Source organism: Diceros bicornis, chromosome 8 (genome assembly GCF_020826845.1).
Source record: "Diceros bicornis minor isolate mBicDic1 chromosome 8, mDicBic1.mat.cur, whole genome shotgun sequence".
Classification (NCBI taxonomy): domain Eukaryota; kingdom Metazoa; phylum Chordata; class Mammalia; order Perissodactyla; family Rhinocerotidae; genus Diceros; species Diceros bicornis.
In genome coordinates, this window is record NC_080747.1 from 73,599,477 (window position 1) to 73,614,758 (window position 15,282).

A 15,282-nucleotide genomic window follows, 5' to 3' on the forward strand; every position below is an offset into this window, starting at 1 on the left:
ACTGTTTATCAATATTATCCCCAAACCCAGTTTTAAATACATTCTACATAAATTACAAAATAATTGGTCTATAAATCAGGAATTAGTGTGAAATCATTTTTTAGAAGAAATTTTCATTATATAGCAAAGCAGTAGTATTCTATCTTACATCCTCATTCTCCTTGCTAAGCATAACCAGCAGCTCAGCGATTGCCATGTTTATGACAATGCCACGTAATTAGCTGACTCGCCTAATAAGACTGCACAGCAGAGCAACATTGCCAGTTGTTTCCCCGTTACTTGGAATATAGACCTAGTTGCAAATACTAATATACAACAGGAAGGCTGGAAATAAACTATTTTCAGTTTTCTAAAGATTATATTTAAAGATTAACCCTCCTCTTCCATTAATGAAAAAAAATACTATTATATACATTTAAATATAGATTTAAATTTGATTAAGTTTGCATAGATAGGATTCTTGAAGATCAGCCCCTTGGGTAGTGATTGAATAAGACATCAAAGTAAAAGTGGGTCAACCTGAGAAAAATCGACTCTTGTTCTGAGCTCAGAAGCAGCCACTCATTTCATTTTTGCAAATGCATTGACATATGGAGGCAAATGTTAAAACTAGCAACTGGGTGATGAATCAGTGGGGAGTGCAGGCTTTGACAAAGAAAGAGATAGAGAGTCTGCTTCTATATTTTAGGGAATTTAGGGAATGCTGAAAGGCTCCTGGAAAGAGGAAATCTGCTGTCAAGATCTTAGTGAGCCAACACCCAGGTGTTTGCTTTCAAAAATAGGTGGGAAACTGGTCTTAATATCTGACTGGGAGAAAATACTTCAGGCAAAACAAACTGCTCATACACAAAAGGGTGGATAGGACTTATAGGGCTCTAAGTAAAGAGTAAAGACAATAGCTTCAAGACCAGTGGATATGAAACCCAGGAGAAGAGTCTTAAAGAGCAAGATAGAGATGTGTCTTCTTCATCTAAGAGAGTAAAGATTAGGAAAGGCTAAATAAAGCCAGAGCAGGAACACAGGACATTCAGGTGCATGTGATAACCTAACGTTCCAGGAGTCTCCTTACTACCAGGAACAGATGCCAGTCAAGTGTGAAGGGCTTTCAAGATCTGGAAGGAAAAGTCTTCAAGTGGATCTGAGCCTTCAAGTTGGAATACCTTTGTTTAGCATTTATGACAGACAGAAGGCACTGAGGAACAATGCCCCACAGACCACAGTAGTCAATTTCAATAGCTGTTGCAATTATTCTACCCCGAAAATTCTTTCATTGTTAAGCTTTGTCATACAAGTTGTGGTTGTTACTTGCTTTTGGTTACTTGGAAAAAGTCTCCTCTGAAAACCTCTATCCATGTCTCAACAGATCTGAGATAAAAGGGAATCTACTTACAAGATTATCAAGAAAGAGAATGGATGTATCCTTAGAAGATCATTCAAATGAAATATTATTAAAATGCTCAATTTTCCATCTTATTGTGACATGGAGTAACAATAATAGCTAAGATTTATTTAGTGCTTACTCTGTATTTGGTACTGTTCCAAGAGTGTCACATGCATTATTTGATCTTAAAAAATAATTCTATGAGGAAGTTGCTACTATTATCTCTACTTTATCAACGAGTGAACAGAAATAGTTAGTCTGGCTCCAGAGCCACACTCTTAGCTGTACTATGCAATATTATTTGTCAAGCTTCTTGAAAAAAAAACCTCTTACGTACTAAAATATTAAGTTGAGCTGCTTACACAAGATAAAATTGTTTCAAAAAATTAATACTCTCAAAATACAACATAAATATGATTAAATATCTGAGCTATCTCTATTACTACTTAGAAGTTTGTTGCTATTTTTATCAGAAAAAAAATGAGGCTAAAAGAATTGCATATATATATATATGATATATTTACAAGGGCAAAAACCAGACAGAATATATTTTTTATCACATGGTTATTAAATCTGCAAACACTAAGTTAACTTATTGTTACAAGGAAAAATAGCTTATTATGAATTCAACGCAGAACATTTTTCTGGTTTAGACCTTTTCATTAGAGTGTGTTCTAACAGATGATAAAATTGTCAGAAATAAATTGTTCATTTTTTCCCTTAAATATGTGGCACAGAAACTATAATTTTTTAGAATGGTTTGAAATATCGTCACTTGAGTTTCTTTCTTCACTCCTTTTGACCAACCGATAAAGCTTTTGCTTGGGTCACAGGAATTATCTTCCTTAGCTTAACACTGGAAATGATAATCTCTCGCCAGCACCAAGTTCATTTTGATTATCACAATAAAACATAATGGTCCACTAAGTCCATGGGTGGATGTTACACTTAGTCATGATGTTTCTTTATTCATTTACCCTGTCTTATTCCACAGAGAATTTGAAGGGGAATAAGATAATTTCTTCATCGCAGCAAATGAATACCCTTTCCTTTGTCTAATGTTATCTTTTTTCTTTCTTTAATTAAGCACTAAATGTTTACTTGTGTCCTTTTAATTACTTTTAAAGCATCCATTCTTCTGGATTACATTATTGAACTCTCAATAAATCAATACAGAATTCTGTATTTAATTTTTTCAACCATTCTCCCTTCTTTAATTTGGTTCATTTATAGCTCCCTTTGGTTTTTATTGAGTGGAAATTTCTGATTTCTGTATCAGAGTGAAAGAAACAAATATACAAAATATACAAAAGACGCTGCAACTCTCTCTATGGTTGCAAGGAGTAGGTGGAGAGAGTGGGTGGATGTGTGCCTGTGTGTGTTGGAAAACTATATATTAAGGATGATTCCTAATTCCATCACTGTTGAGGACCTAAAACTGTGGTTACACAACCACTGTAAATACTTTTTATCATAGTCGTCCCCCCCCCCCCGCCCCCCCTGCCCCAGACAACAGTATACACTATTTGTTGTTTGGAAGCCCAGGAGAAGATATGCGTTTAAAACCATGGGATTTGGTGGCCAGTTGACCTAGTGGCAGATGGTATCTGTGAGATTTCGAGCAATTTAGATGTCTCAACTGGAAAATGGCAATAATAAAACCTTTCTCAGACTATTGTTGTATTAAATGAGATGAATACATAAAATAGCCTATAATGACCATTGCACGGTCATAATAACACCAAATATTTACTGAGCATCTACTAGGTCCTAGATTGTCTTGAGCACTTTATTTTTGTTATCTATGTATCCCAGTAAATGTATATCATATATTGTCTCAAGACATATTACCTACTCTTGTTGTTATATTTTCATCTTATTGCTAGTTTTAATTTTTATTCTTTATTTTTATTAAAGTGTAGTTGACATACAGTATTATGTAAAAATATGGAACATTTCACAAATTTGTGTGTCATCCTTGCACAGAGGCCATGCTAATCTTCTCTGTATTGTTCCAATTTTAGTATATGTGCTGCCAAAGCAAGCAGCTACTTTTATTTTTATAAAAGCTTTACTTGGAAAATATTGAAACAAAAAAACTATTTTAAGAGTGGAAGCTTTTGTCTTGTTTCATTGACTAGCTACATTTGACTCTCCAGTGAACCTCAGTGTTTTGCCTTTCTCAAACCGATGCAAAAGTCCTCTTTGTTCTTTCTTTTAGCTGCCTGGAATACAGTGAAACTGTTTAGTACTGAACGATAGATAGGCCTTGATGTACCCCGAGCACATCCTAGAGACATAGATAAGAAGGAAATGCTACAAGTGCAGTGTTCTAATTGTTTTCAACTGAAGACTGACAAGCAGAAGCAATGCTATATTTAGACCATACCGAGGGTGAGAAATATTCACAGCACCAGTACTTGAAGATGAATATATTTTGATGTTTATAATGCTCATAAAGAGATACCTCTTATCCTTGCAATAACTAGCTTCTCATAATTAGAGCAAAACAAGATATCTATAAAAAGTCATGACCTTTCCCTTGTAGACTTGTTGGTCAACCTCACAAAAGGGTCAGTACTGTACCTGTGAAATGCTAGACTGCTCTATCAGTCAATTATAACCTTAACATAAGAAACACAACACAGGGGGAAAATATAGAATACTGAGATCTTAGAAATGGCAAATTCCACTGGTGTAACATTAGGATTTATGGCAATATGTCACAATAACTGGTAGCACTGTGACTTGCTTCCAAAAATGTGCAATATGTTTGTGTTTACAGGGCTATAAGATTTTGGGAGGCAAATATAGAATTAACACATTTTGCAGCAAGAATTGACCTAATAATGATGATTTTTGTGACACTATTTATCAATAAGTGCCTCTAAGTTATAATAAAACTATGAAACAGAAAATGTTTCTCTACAGTCTAATTCAGAGATAGAGGTTTCACATATTTTGTGTTATTTTATTATCAAATACGCAATCTTATTGCTAATACCAACACACTCAACCAATCAAAAGAAAGTAATTAGCAATGTAAATCCAATAAATATTATGTATAGTGCATTATATCAGGAATCATAGAATGTACAATGCTGTACAAGACACGGTCCCTTCACCCCAAGCAAGCTCAAGTCTAGATAGGTAACAGGAGATACGTAAAAGCGAATAAAACACAAGGTAGTAAAGGTGATGCAGGGCAACAGGAAGGTAAATGTAAAATGCTCAGAATGGGATGCGATTACTTCTGGCTAGAGGAAACATCGTTAGAACCAGGTCTGAACGTTTTGATCAGACTGGGAACTTCAGGGAGAGGACACATCACGGACAAAAACAGTGGCGGGAAGCGATTTGTCTGGCTGGAAATAGGGTTTGGGGATAGATGAGTGCCCTGAAAGCTATCCAGTGGAGTTTAAACATTCAATAACTGTTCCGTGTATCGTGTGAGAAAGTTATATAGTACAAACTTTGTTTTGGGAAGAATGTTCTGGCGATGATGTGTGGAACAGTTTGGAAGGAAGAGAAGCCAAGATGGCTGTAGAGGATTAGTCACAGCAATAATCTGCAGAGAGCTGACGAGGTGACTAGAGGAAGGGGAGTGGAAATGGAGCAAAGGGATTGTTTTTGTGAGATACCGTAGAAGCTGAACGGACAGAATTTAGCAACTGTTGTTTAAAAACTGTGATAAGTCTGAGATTTTATTCTACTTACAAGGTAGCAAGTTAGCCTGCCACAGTTTTATGGATACTGGCCAAAGACACACGAGTCCTGGGTCAGAGACAAATGACTTTATTATTTATAAGAAAAGCAGTAGCCAGAGTATCATCATTTTCTTGAGCTGATTCCCCAAGCCCCAATTCCCACAGGGAACTTCAGGTGACACCTACACAGCCAGTGGGTTGAAGAGGAATCCAGCTTAGGGAACCTGAATCTTTTATAATAGGCAGTAAACATGTCTTTCCTTTGCTCTAGAAAGATACATTATTTCTAACCAAGCTGCAAGCACACCTGCCCTTTGCTTTAGAGGGAGAAACTATTTCTACCTTCCAAGGTGTTTGCTATACAAAAATCCTTGAAATATAGTGTCAAACAAAAGGCAGTTAGTGCCTTGCTTGCAAATTGTGCGGAAATGCAAGATCCTTGGTCTCCCAACACTGCTCGAATGTGGGCAGATGACACAAGGATAAGGGGTAAAAATAATTAGATTTTGAGTTTGAACGACTAGGAAGATGGGGACTATTATTATTAGCAATAGAGAAAAAGAGGATAAAGTAGATTTTAGGGGCAATGTCATTTTTTTTTATGTTGAGTCTGACGTGCCTACATATACATATATATACACACACACACACACACAGAAAATGAGACTCAAGTTCAGACTTCATAAATATAAATACAGTTTGAATATTTACTGCATAGAGGTATTTGAGGACATCATTAGAGTTCACAAAACTAAGAGAAACAGAGGCAAGTGAAGGAAAACAATATGGCATCACCCGAAGAACCTTCTCAGTTAGGAGGCAAGGCAGGGAAAAGAGTGAAAAGCAAAGGCAAAGTAAGAGATGGAAGATGAAAAACAGGAAGTAACAGTGTTTCAGAGGCTAAATGCAAAAATCTTTTACCAACAGATTGGTACTACTACTGGCAGTTTCAAGCACTGAAAAAAGAAAATGAGGAAGAGAGCCACCCAAGTGCGCTTTCAGTGCTAAGTATTTTATGCATGGGGGATACACACATGTTTAATAAATGTTTAAGTTTGTTGAATAGTCCAGAAAAAGATGGAAGAAGACAGATTTAAAGAGATAAAGGAATAAGTAAGACCATTGGAGGCCATGATGGTAGACAAGATTTTGCTAAGTTGTGAGTAGACAAAGTTGTTGGGACAATGAGTTTTGAGGGTAACAATATTTGTGATGAGTAGGCTTTTCTGTTTTTATTTGTTTTGCTTTTCTTGTTGAAGAAATGAAGAGACTTGTTATTGATTTCAGTAGGAGTAGAGTTTCACAGTACAAGGCAGAGAGGGACTGGTTGATAGAGCAAGACCTTAAATGAGAGGGAAAGGGACAGAGTCAGAGGATGTGCTCTGTGGGAGGCGGGACACGCTAACTTGCAGTTACATCTCTAGAGGGAGACAGGAGAACTGAAAGGAGCCTGCAACATATAGTCTCTGTTTTCTCAGTAACATAGGTAATGAAATTATAAAGACGAAGGTTTTAGGACTAGGAAAGGCAGAGGAGAGAACTTCTATTTATTTATTGAATAATCTTGTGAAGTAGTTAATCATCCCATTTTATTGAGGATAAACATGAATGTCAGAGATGCATTTTTGCCTACAGTCACAAAGATGATTAATAGTCAAGCTGGATTCAAAACCCTATCAATCTTATGCTAAAGATAAGTTTTTAATTGCTATGGTGGGGTTGTCTTAAGGGAAGCGGAAAAGTTTTATAACGGACATTCTGAAAAATAAGATAAAATATCAACTAGGAGGAAATACAGTAAGTGCTGAGAAGCAGTGAGTGCCAAGCAGAATCTGGGTATCACCACTTTATAGTTGAACCAACCAGCCCATATCCTGATTTTTCTTTAGCAGGCAAAGGATTTAGCCTAAGTCTTGCATCTTTCACACGGACTGAGTTCACTGTGAACTGTTTTACGGCAATAATGTAATAGTGTTCCACAGACACAGAGGAAAAAACCACCACTGCCTCAGAGAATTCTACCGCCAGAGTTTCCTCTAGGGTGACTTTCCAGGCCTCATAGGTACTTTGTAAACAAAGAATTTGGGTGGCCCGGTTATGTTACATTAACAAAAGCCAAGTGTAAATCACATATATAATACCATATACAAAACCACCTTCTATTCTACCAAATTCCTAAATCATAGAATCAAAAATTTTTAATAATTCCAAGTATTTGGAAACAAGAAAAAAGTCACTCTGACATAAAATTGACATATATGAAGGAGACTGTGCATAATGTGTTTTAAAATGAGATGAAAAAATTGAAATTTGATCTTTAAGATTAAAACCAATTCAGTACAAATCTATATTAATTAATCTGAATGAACGCTGTATTTGTTTTGCACATTTTTTCTATACAAACTTTGTTTCCTTACCCTCATTACAGATTCCTCTTGCTTTTGTTTAATTTTGATATCTCTGAATGTTAAGTCTAGGAAACTATTCAATCTTCTCTCCCCTAACTTTCCCAGTGCTGGCATTCTTCTTTTCAGCTGTGGCTTTCCTATCCCATTTTTCACAACTCCAACCATAATTTGATGTAGAGTACTGGTGCATCCCATCTCTATGGAAACCAAGATGTAGGCAACACAAGGACGATTTTATTAGAAAGTCCACTAGAGCAGAAGAGCCAGTGCACACAATTTACTTTCCTAGTGGACTCAGCAAATTTAACCTGGAAAAGAATGTCTGCCTCTGCTGAATTTTCGTAGGCAAGTGGAATATTTGAAAGCCACTGAATGTTCCAAACAAAACAAAACAAAAGCCAGGTGGTGGAACTGTTGTTGGTGTTCTCACGTGCTCATGCCTGGAAAATAGCAGGCTGGAGCTTCTCTATGATTGTTATTACGGCATAACAATTCCTGCCCAGATTTGACAATGCAATCATCCTAAACCTTTGTATCATCCTCATAGCATAATTATTATCAAGTATAAAATAACTATTTCTTCATAAGAAATTAAAAAAAAAATCTCTGTGTGAATAGATAAAAGTGATTCTTGCCCATCGTTCCCTTTCCCCTGGGACAGGGGACTTAGCACATCAAAAGAATTCATTGAGTTCCTTGGAGCAAGTTTGAAAACCACAATGATCAAAAACATATACACATTACTTCAGGAAAAAGGCAGCATGATATAATAGAGTATCACTAGTTAAGAAACCTGAAGCCACTTCTAATGGACTGCTTATAAATTATTATAATTTGACAGATTATTTATATTTCATCTGCATACTTGTAAGATGAGACTTTCCAAATACATATTCTCACCCACTACACACAGGTGTTGCGAAAAAGTATTCAGTGAGTGTCTAAATGTAAAAGCTTAGACCTTCAGTTTTATTTTCTTCACTGCCTAGCACAGTAGGTATTGAATGACTTAATAAATTAATGAATAAGATTGACATGGGTTAGTTTTAATAATATTCAGAAGAGAAATCATTTTCATAAAATATTTAAAGATGAACCTGCACATCCATTACCCCTTAATCTCTCTCTACCTGTCGTCCCAATTTCACTCTCAGCTATTCAGTGCCGGGTGTTAAGCACTGCTCTCCTCTGGTCCTCTCCTGAAATGGCACAGCTATTTCTGGCAGGTAAGACGACTGCCTTGTTAGTGTGAACACACACCACCCTGGAGTGCAAGGCACCTGAGAGAAAAGGCTGCCAAAATAGGGAAAGAACTCAGGAAAAAAGACAGGGCGCTGAAAATATAACATCTATGCATTTGTCTACTTATAATCTAATTTATATATATATATATATATATATGTCAGTCATTTTAAAAAGAATATAAGGTATTTAGAAATACAGTCTTGCCTCTGGCTATACTTAATACTGTGGCCACTTAATACAAAGCAGTGTCTTTGCTTGGTATCACAAAGGACGATTTAGAATTGTGAGCTCAGTCTCTGAGGACAGTTTATACACTCTATCTCGAGGCACACCAACGAGAGAGAGTTGATCATTTTCAGAAGACATTGCCATTATTCAAGTCAGTGAGAGTGCTGATGGAAGATTTCTTAACGATTTAGAAAGATCATGAGGGTAAGATGGCTTTTAACAAAAATAAATTATTTTTATGCAGTTTCTGACTGACTGAATTTATAAAGTCCAGAAACTCACCCAAAGGCTTAGCTTTTTTTTTTTTATTGCAGTGGGAGAAAACTGAAGATTATTTGGACTATCAATTATGAAATGAAGCAAAAGAGAAGTTTTGCTAATGGGTGGTTTTAATATTCGTGAATATGATGGTTCAGTGTTTTCTCTGTTTCCCACAGCAAGACTGCTAATTAGTGATCATCTTTACCGATTGAACATATCATTCTCTGATACTATTTTTTTCTTTTCCAAGAGTTAATACCTTATTTTAAATGTTTTATTATTCCACTCCACATTTCTCTATTTATTTCTACCAAGCAAGTTAATTTTCTTTTCATTCAGTACTCTTACTCTCACTACAGTAGCCCCCCTTATCCACGGGGGACACATTCCAAGACCCACAGTGGATGCCTGAAACTGCAGAGAGTACTGAACCCCATATACGCTATGTTTTTTCCTACACATACATACCTATGATAAAGATTAATTTATAAACTAGGCACAGTAAGAGATTAACAACTAATAATAAAACAGAACAATTATAACCATATACTGTAATAAAAGTCACCACAGTCTTAGCAACCTCAGCATACGATTTTTTTTCTTTCCTTCTTAAGTTGAGAACTTTCACCTTTTCACTTAAAGGAAGCACTTTATGCCTTGTGGCATATCTGAATTGCCAGCATCACTACTCTTGCACTTTGGGGCCATTAATAAGTAAAATAAGGGTTTCTTGAACACAGGCACTGTGATATTGTGACAGTCGATCTGATAACTAGGACGACTACTAAGTGACTAACAGGTGGGTAGTTTATACAGTGTGGATAAGCTAGACAAAGGGATGATTCATGTCTCGGGTGGGACAGAGCTGGACAGCACAAGATTTCATCATGCTACTCAGAAGGGCGTGCAATTTAAATCCTATGAATTTTTATTTCTAGAATTTTCCATTTAATATTTTCAGACTGCAGTTGACTGCAGGTAACTAAAACCACAGAAAGCGAAACCGCAAATAAGGGGGGACTACTGTATAGAATTTTTAAAAGCCTGGCTAACTATCTTAAAATCCTCCAAATGTGAATTCAGCAATGTTTTGATTTCCAGGGATCCACCTGACATTAGGCTGACTTTGTGAAGCACAAACATCAACATGAGAGAAAGATTTTTGTTAATAAAATGCCTGAATGAAAACGAGAGGTCAAATTTTGCGGGGTGTTTTGTGTCTTGAAAATCTTGCTGCTGTAATTATCTGGATCCCTTGGCTAATTACTAAGGGACTCCTGCAATTATCTCTTTTCTCTACATAGATCACCACGTTAATTAAGAGGAGATCACTGGAGACAGGTTGCTGTTCTGCATCTTTAAGTATTTTTAGTTCTTCATTTTCAGAAGAAAAAATGCATTAAGAAAAAGGTTGTTTCTCAGCCAAATTTTCTGATATACAGATATTTTCAAAAAGATCTCTGGAATGTGCCTTAACAATCTTATTTCTGCACATTTTTTAAAAGGAGGCCATTATGAGTTTTGCACATTTGATAACCTGTAACGTTCAATCTGATTTCAATTGAACTAGTAAAAAAAACACGAATCAGGTGCTTGCTGCGATCAAGATGTTAAAGTTATGTTTAAGCTATATCACAACTCTAAGGTGTGAAAGCTTAGTGAGACAAGAAGCAAACTGATAATTGATTATCCGGAGAGTGGTACAAATCTACCTAGAGGGGCCAATCTGGGTTAATGCAGTGATGGGAGAACCTGGCTCCAGGAATGCCAACCAGAGTGTATCTGTCCCTAGACTTTGGAGGATGTCTTATTACCTTATGCTGCATTAAAATAAAAATACAAAGAAAAGCAAGCAAACTGAGTGGTAAGAACTGCTTCAGTTTTCACACCAATTTCCTTAATTATCTTTTTCTAAGGCCAGCTCACATGCCCATGTAGGGGTGGAAGAACTTTTCCTCTACCCTCTAGGTTCTTCTGGTTGGTCTAAGAATTAAACTGACATGAGACAGAATAATAGGAGAAAATCAAACAAATTTAATAACGTGTATACATGGAAGAAACCCAGGAGAACTGAGTAACTTGCCAAAATGGCCGAAGCCACCACCTTAAATACCATCTTTAGCTGAAGACAAAGGAGGATGTTGGGGGTAGTGGTTTGGGACTTCAAAGGGGAGGAAGGCAATTCACATGGAGATAGAAATGCAAATATTTGATAAACAAGTGTTTGCTGGGCCATGGTGCCTTCCTGTCTACCACACCTAGAGTTATCTATGGTGATAGCTCCTTCCTGGGACAGGTCTTCTATCTTAAATTCTTTTAGGCAGTTAGGGAGAAAGTCCAAGTTTCTTTCTGAGTCTTTTGTTCTTAAAAATAATCGAGCCAGAGACACAGGGTGGCAAATTCTGATCCCCAACACCCACTAGAAGAGAAAGGACCTGAAAGGAGTAACCTAAAAGTCTTCCTCATCACCCTATCCTGAGATCCTAGAACAGTGCACGCCCCTAGTAAATGCTTTGTAAATACTCATTGAATGACTGCACCTCTTCTATGACTTCGTGCATGATATCCTCCATCAGAGTTAATCCCTCTCCTATGTGTTCCCCTAAACACTTTCCACATGGATCTAGTGCAGCATAAACTGCCGTGTTTTGAGATTATTCGTATGCGTGAATGTCCTCTACTGGGTTGTGAGTTACTAAAAGGAGGGACAACATATTCATCTTTATCTTCTACAGTTCTTTGCCCAGTGCCTAGCAAATAATGCCAAATAAAAATGAAAAAAAAAAAAAGAATTAATATGTACAAGACACCATTGGAGAAAACAGAAAATTAAGTTACTGAAAAGTTAATTCAATTGTTTTTAAGTACGAATCCCTCAGTGATTTATAGCAGAAAATAGGAGTCAGATCCAACTAAAAAGAAATACTATTGCCCCAAAAAGATATCACAATTTGTTGTATAATAGGAAAAAGGTTTGATATTAAATTTTATATCACATTTTGGTTTTCTTTTTAATTTATCTGCCTTTTCTGTAGAGCTAATTATAGAGCATTAAGACCAAGATGCATGGGCATGACCTGAGGTACTCACTACACATGCAGATTCCCCGGCTCTGTCCCTTAACTACTTAATCAGAATTTGGGGGAGTTAACCAATAGGAATTTGAATTTTAAAAATAAGCTCTTTGTTGGTTGATTTATAGAGATTAAAAGTGAGTATCTGCTGTTGCTAAATTTTACAAATGCATTGGCTGGTAAGTCTCCTTTTTCTGAGAAAAAAACTTTTTCTCTAGGGGAAATAAAAAGGTAATCAGCTTTCTTGAGAGCACATGCTTCCAAAAAAGCCCCAATCGCTGTGACTATCACCCAAGGCCGTGAGAGTGACTTCCATCCTCAGCCCCTACTCCCTTGCAGAAGAAGCTCCCAAATCCCATTACAGATGGTCCATTTTCTATTCCCATTGTTACCTATGGAATTCTTACAGCAGCTCAGGAATCTGGATACAGAAGGAATGCACAGAACTTAAAGTACTTAACAAAAAAGAGTGGTCTTTCAGAATTACAAAAAATGAATGAGTATAAACAATGTTTAAACTGCAAATGTCTTGACTATAAATAATGGTAGGCTAGATAATGGTAGCTAATATTTTTTGAAGATACACTACATGTTAGATACTCCTCGGGGGCTTTACCATAACCTTAAGAGGTAGGTACTAGGATGAGGCCCACTCTATAGACGTAACTAATTTACCCCAATTCCCTGAGCTTGTAGGAAATGGAACCAGGAGGCTTGGCTCCAGAAACCATGCTCTGAACTACCAGGCCACGTTGCCTCTCAAAGCACATGTGGATGTATGTGGGTATGCGTTTAGTCATCTATGCATACCAGGGTGTTATTTATATTGAAACCGTCTACCAATGTTTACTTTAATGGTTGGAATTCCAGGCAAATAAGAAAATATTTGTACCCTCTAAACCATTAAGAATTTAGTGGATTTCGTTAACAGCCTGTATCCCTGTGTATTTCAGCAGTATATTTAAAGCGGAACAGGTGGAACTTTTAGAACTGTATGATTCAAACACAAGTACAAGCAATATTGAAGAAAAAAACTTTCTCCATTTAACATCTACTCATAAGTCTCTAGTTCCCTCTGAATTTGACTTTAAATCTTGCCACATTTCCACAAACCACTATCAAAAAGAAAAAGAAAAAAGATCGAATACAATGCAAGCGATTGTTATAGTACTGTTTTATTCCCCCATTCTCTCTCCCTAGAGCATATCACTTGCTCTAAAATTGTTTAATAAGTCTCTCAGCATGTTTGGTTTGGTTAATATACATATGCACAAATATGTAACCACGGGCCAACTAGGACCAGTTCAACTGACCCCACCTTATCCACAGAGTAATTAAGAGTTGTCTTTTAGGAACTACGAGTCCCCCTTTGTTCAGTTCAGGCCGGTTGAGACCACCAACCCATCAACTGGGCCTGCACAAATGCTCAATAAGTGACCTTCTTGACACAAGGGGCTGAAAACTCCACCCTCAGATCATATTAACACCACCATTTTGTGAACATGTGTCCTATGAAAAGCCATGAAGCTTGACTGCGCTTGCTCAGATCATCAATTACCTCACTTCTCCTTACCTCCAATCATCTATATCCACACTTCGGACCACCCTGCCCCTCATCCCGTAAATTTTGCCCCAAGCCCTGAGTCAGGGAGACAGATCTGAGAGCATATGCCTCCTGTCTCCTTGCAGATTGATCTCACAGTAAAGCAGTACTCTTTTCTCGAAGGCTGATGTTGTAATAATTGGCTCTCTATGTGCATTGGGCAAGAAAACCCCCACTTTGTGCAGTAACAAATACATGAGTAAATACACACACGCACACACACACATCGTAGACTAGAGGTGGTTTTGGGGGCGTATGTGATGTCTCTATTGTTATCATATAGAAGTTTCATAACACTCCCACTCATGAGAAAAATTATGAAAAACTTGAGAAAAAAGAGGATTACTACATGTCCTTTAAATGTTATTTTTAATAGGTCACCCAATGATTATTAAATTTCTAAGAAAAAACATCTGAGTTAGACTTTGCTATTAAATATTTGATTAGAGTCCAAACACGTTGAAGGTGTATGTTAAACTGTAGATTTCTATCCAATAGAAAACATAATTCCAAAGGTTTCAGTTCATTGGCCAGTAAAATGTTAACCAGTTCTGTATATATTAGCCAATTCATTTCAGAATTCCTTTGACTCACTGTTTCTACAAATCTTTATTCTTCAAATTCTCCTTTGAACCAGTCTTATCAGCTTACTGGTTCCCATATTAATTGGTTGAATAAAATCTTTGACATGTATTCATTTTATTTTTGTATGAAAGTTATTTTTACTTTTTGAAAACTATACTTTAACATACTATAGAAAGACCAATTTGCTAGGTTCAGCTGAAGCATTGTTGAATCATTTTTCTTCTTTTAGTTTTAACATTCTATATAATTTTTAGAAATTGTTTTAGGCCCATATTTATAGTCTACCTAAGTAGTAATAACCTGTCATGTAATGTAGGTAAGTAAACTTCCTTGACAACTTTCATACTAAAAAGGTAAATACATTAAAAATAAAATTAAGAGGGGGCCAACCCGGTGGCATAAGCGGTTAAGTGTGCGCACTCTGCTGCGGCAGCCCGGGGTTTGCCAGTTTGGATCCCAGGTGCGCACTGACACACCGCATGGCAAGCCATGCTGTGGTGACATCCCATATTAAAGTGGAGAAGAATGGGCACAGATGTTAGCCCTGGGCCAGTCTTCCTCAGCAAAAAAAAAAAAAAAAAAAAGAGAGAGGAGGATTGGCAGATGTTAGCACAGGGCTGATCTCACACAAAAAAAACAAAAAACTATTTTTCAGATTTCTAAGCCATACTCAATCGAATGCCCCTGTAATAGAAACTCAACAATATTATGTAGATTTTTTTTAAACACATATCCCCTGGGGTGTTGCTATAAATCATTTTTATAAACTATATTGTCTCTTCATTTCCCT

The 15,282-nt window shown here is 36.7% G+C and overlaps 1 protein-coding gene and 1 non-coding gene across 2 annotated transcripts in view; both read right to left on the reverse strand.

Annotated features, from left to right (window-relative positions):
* Window positions 1-15,282, reverse strand: part of SNCA (synuclein alpha) — a 118,845-nt gene that overhangs the window by 15,536 nt on the left and 88,027 nt on the right. The window lies entirely within an intron of this gene.
* LOC131409885 (U6 spliceosomal RNA) lies at window positions 3,323-3,425 on the reverse strand. The gene has a single exon (XR_009221072.1). It is a non-coding gene; the product is annotated as a U6 spliceosomal RNA (small nuclear RNA).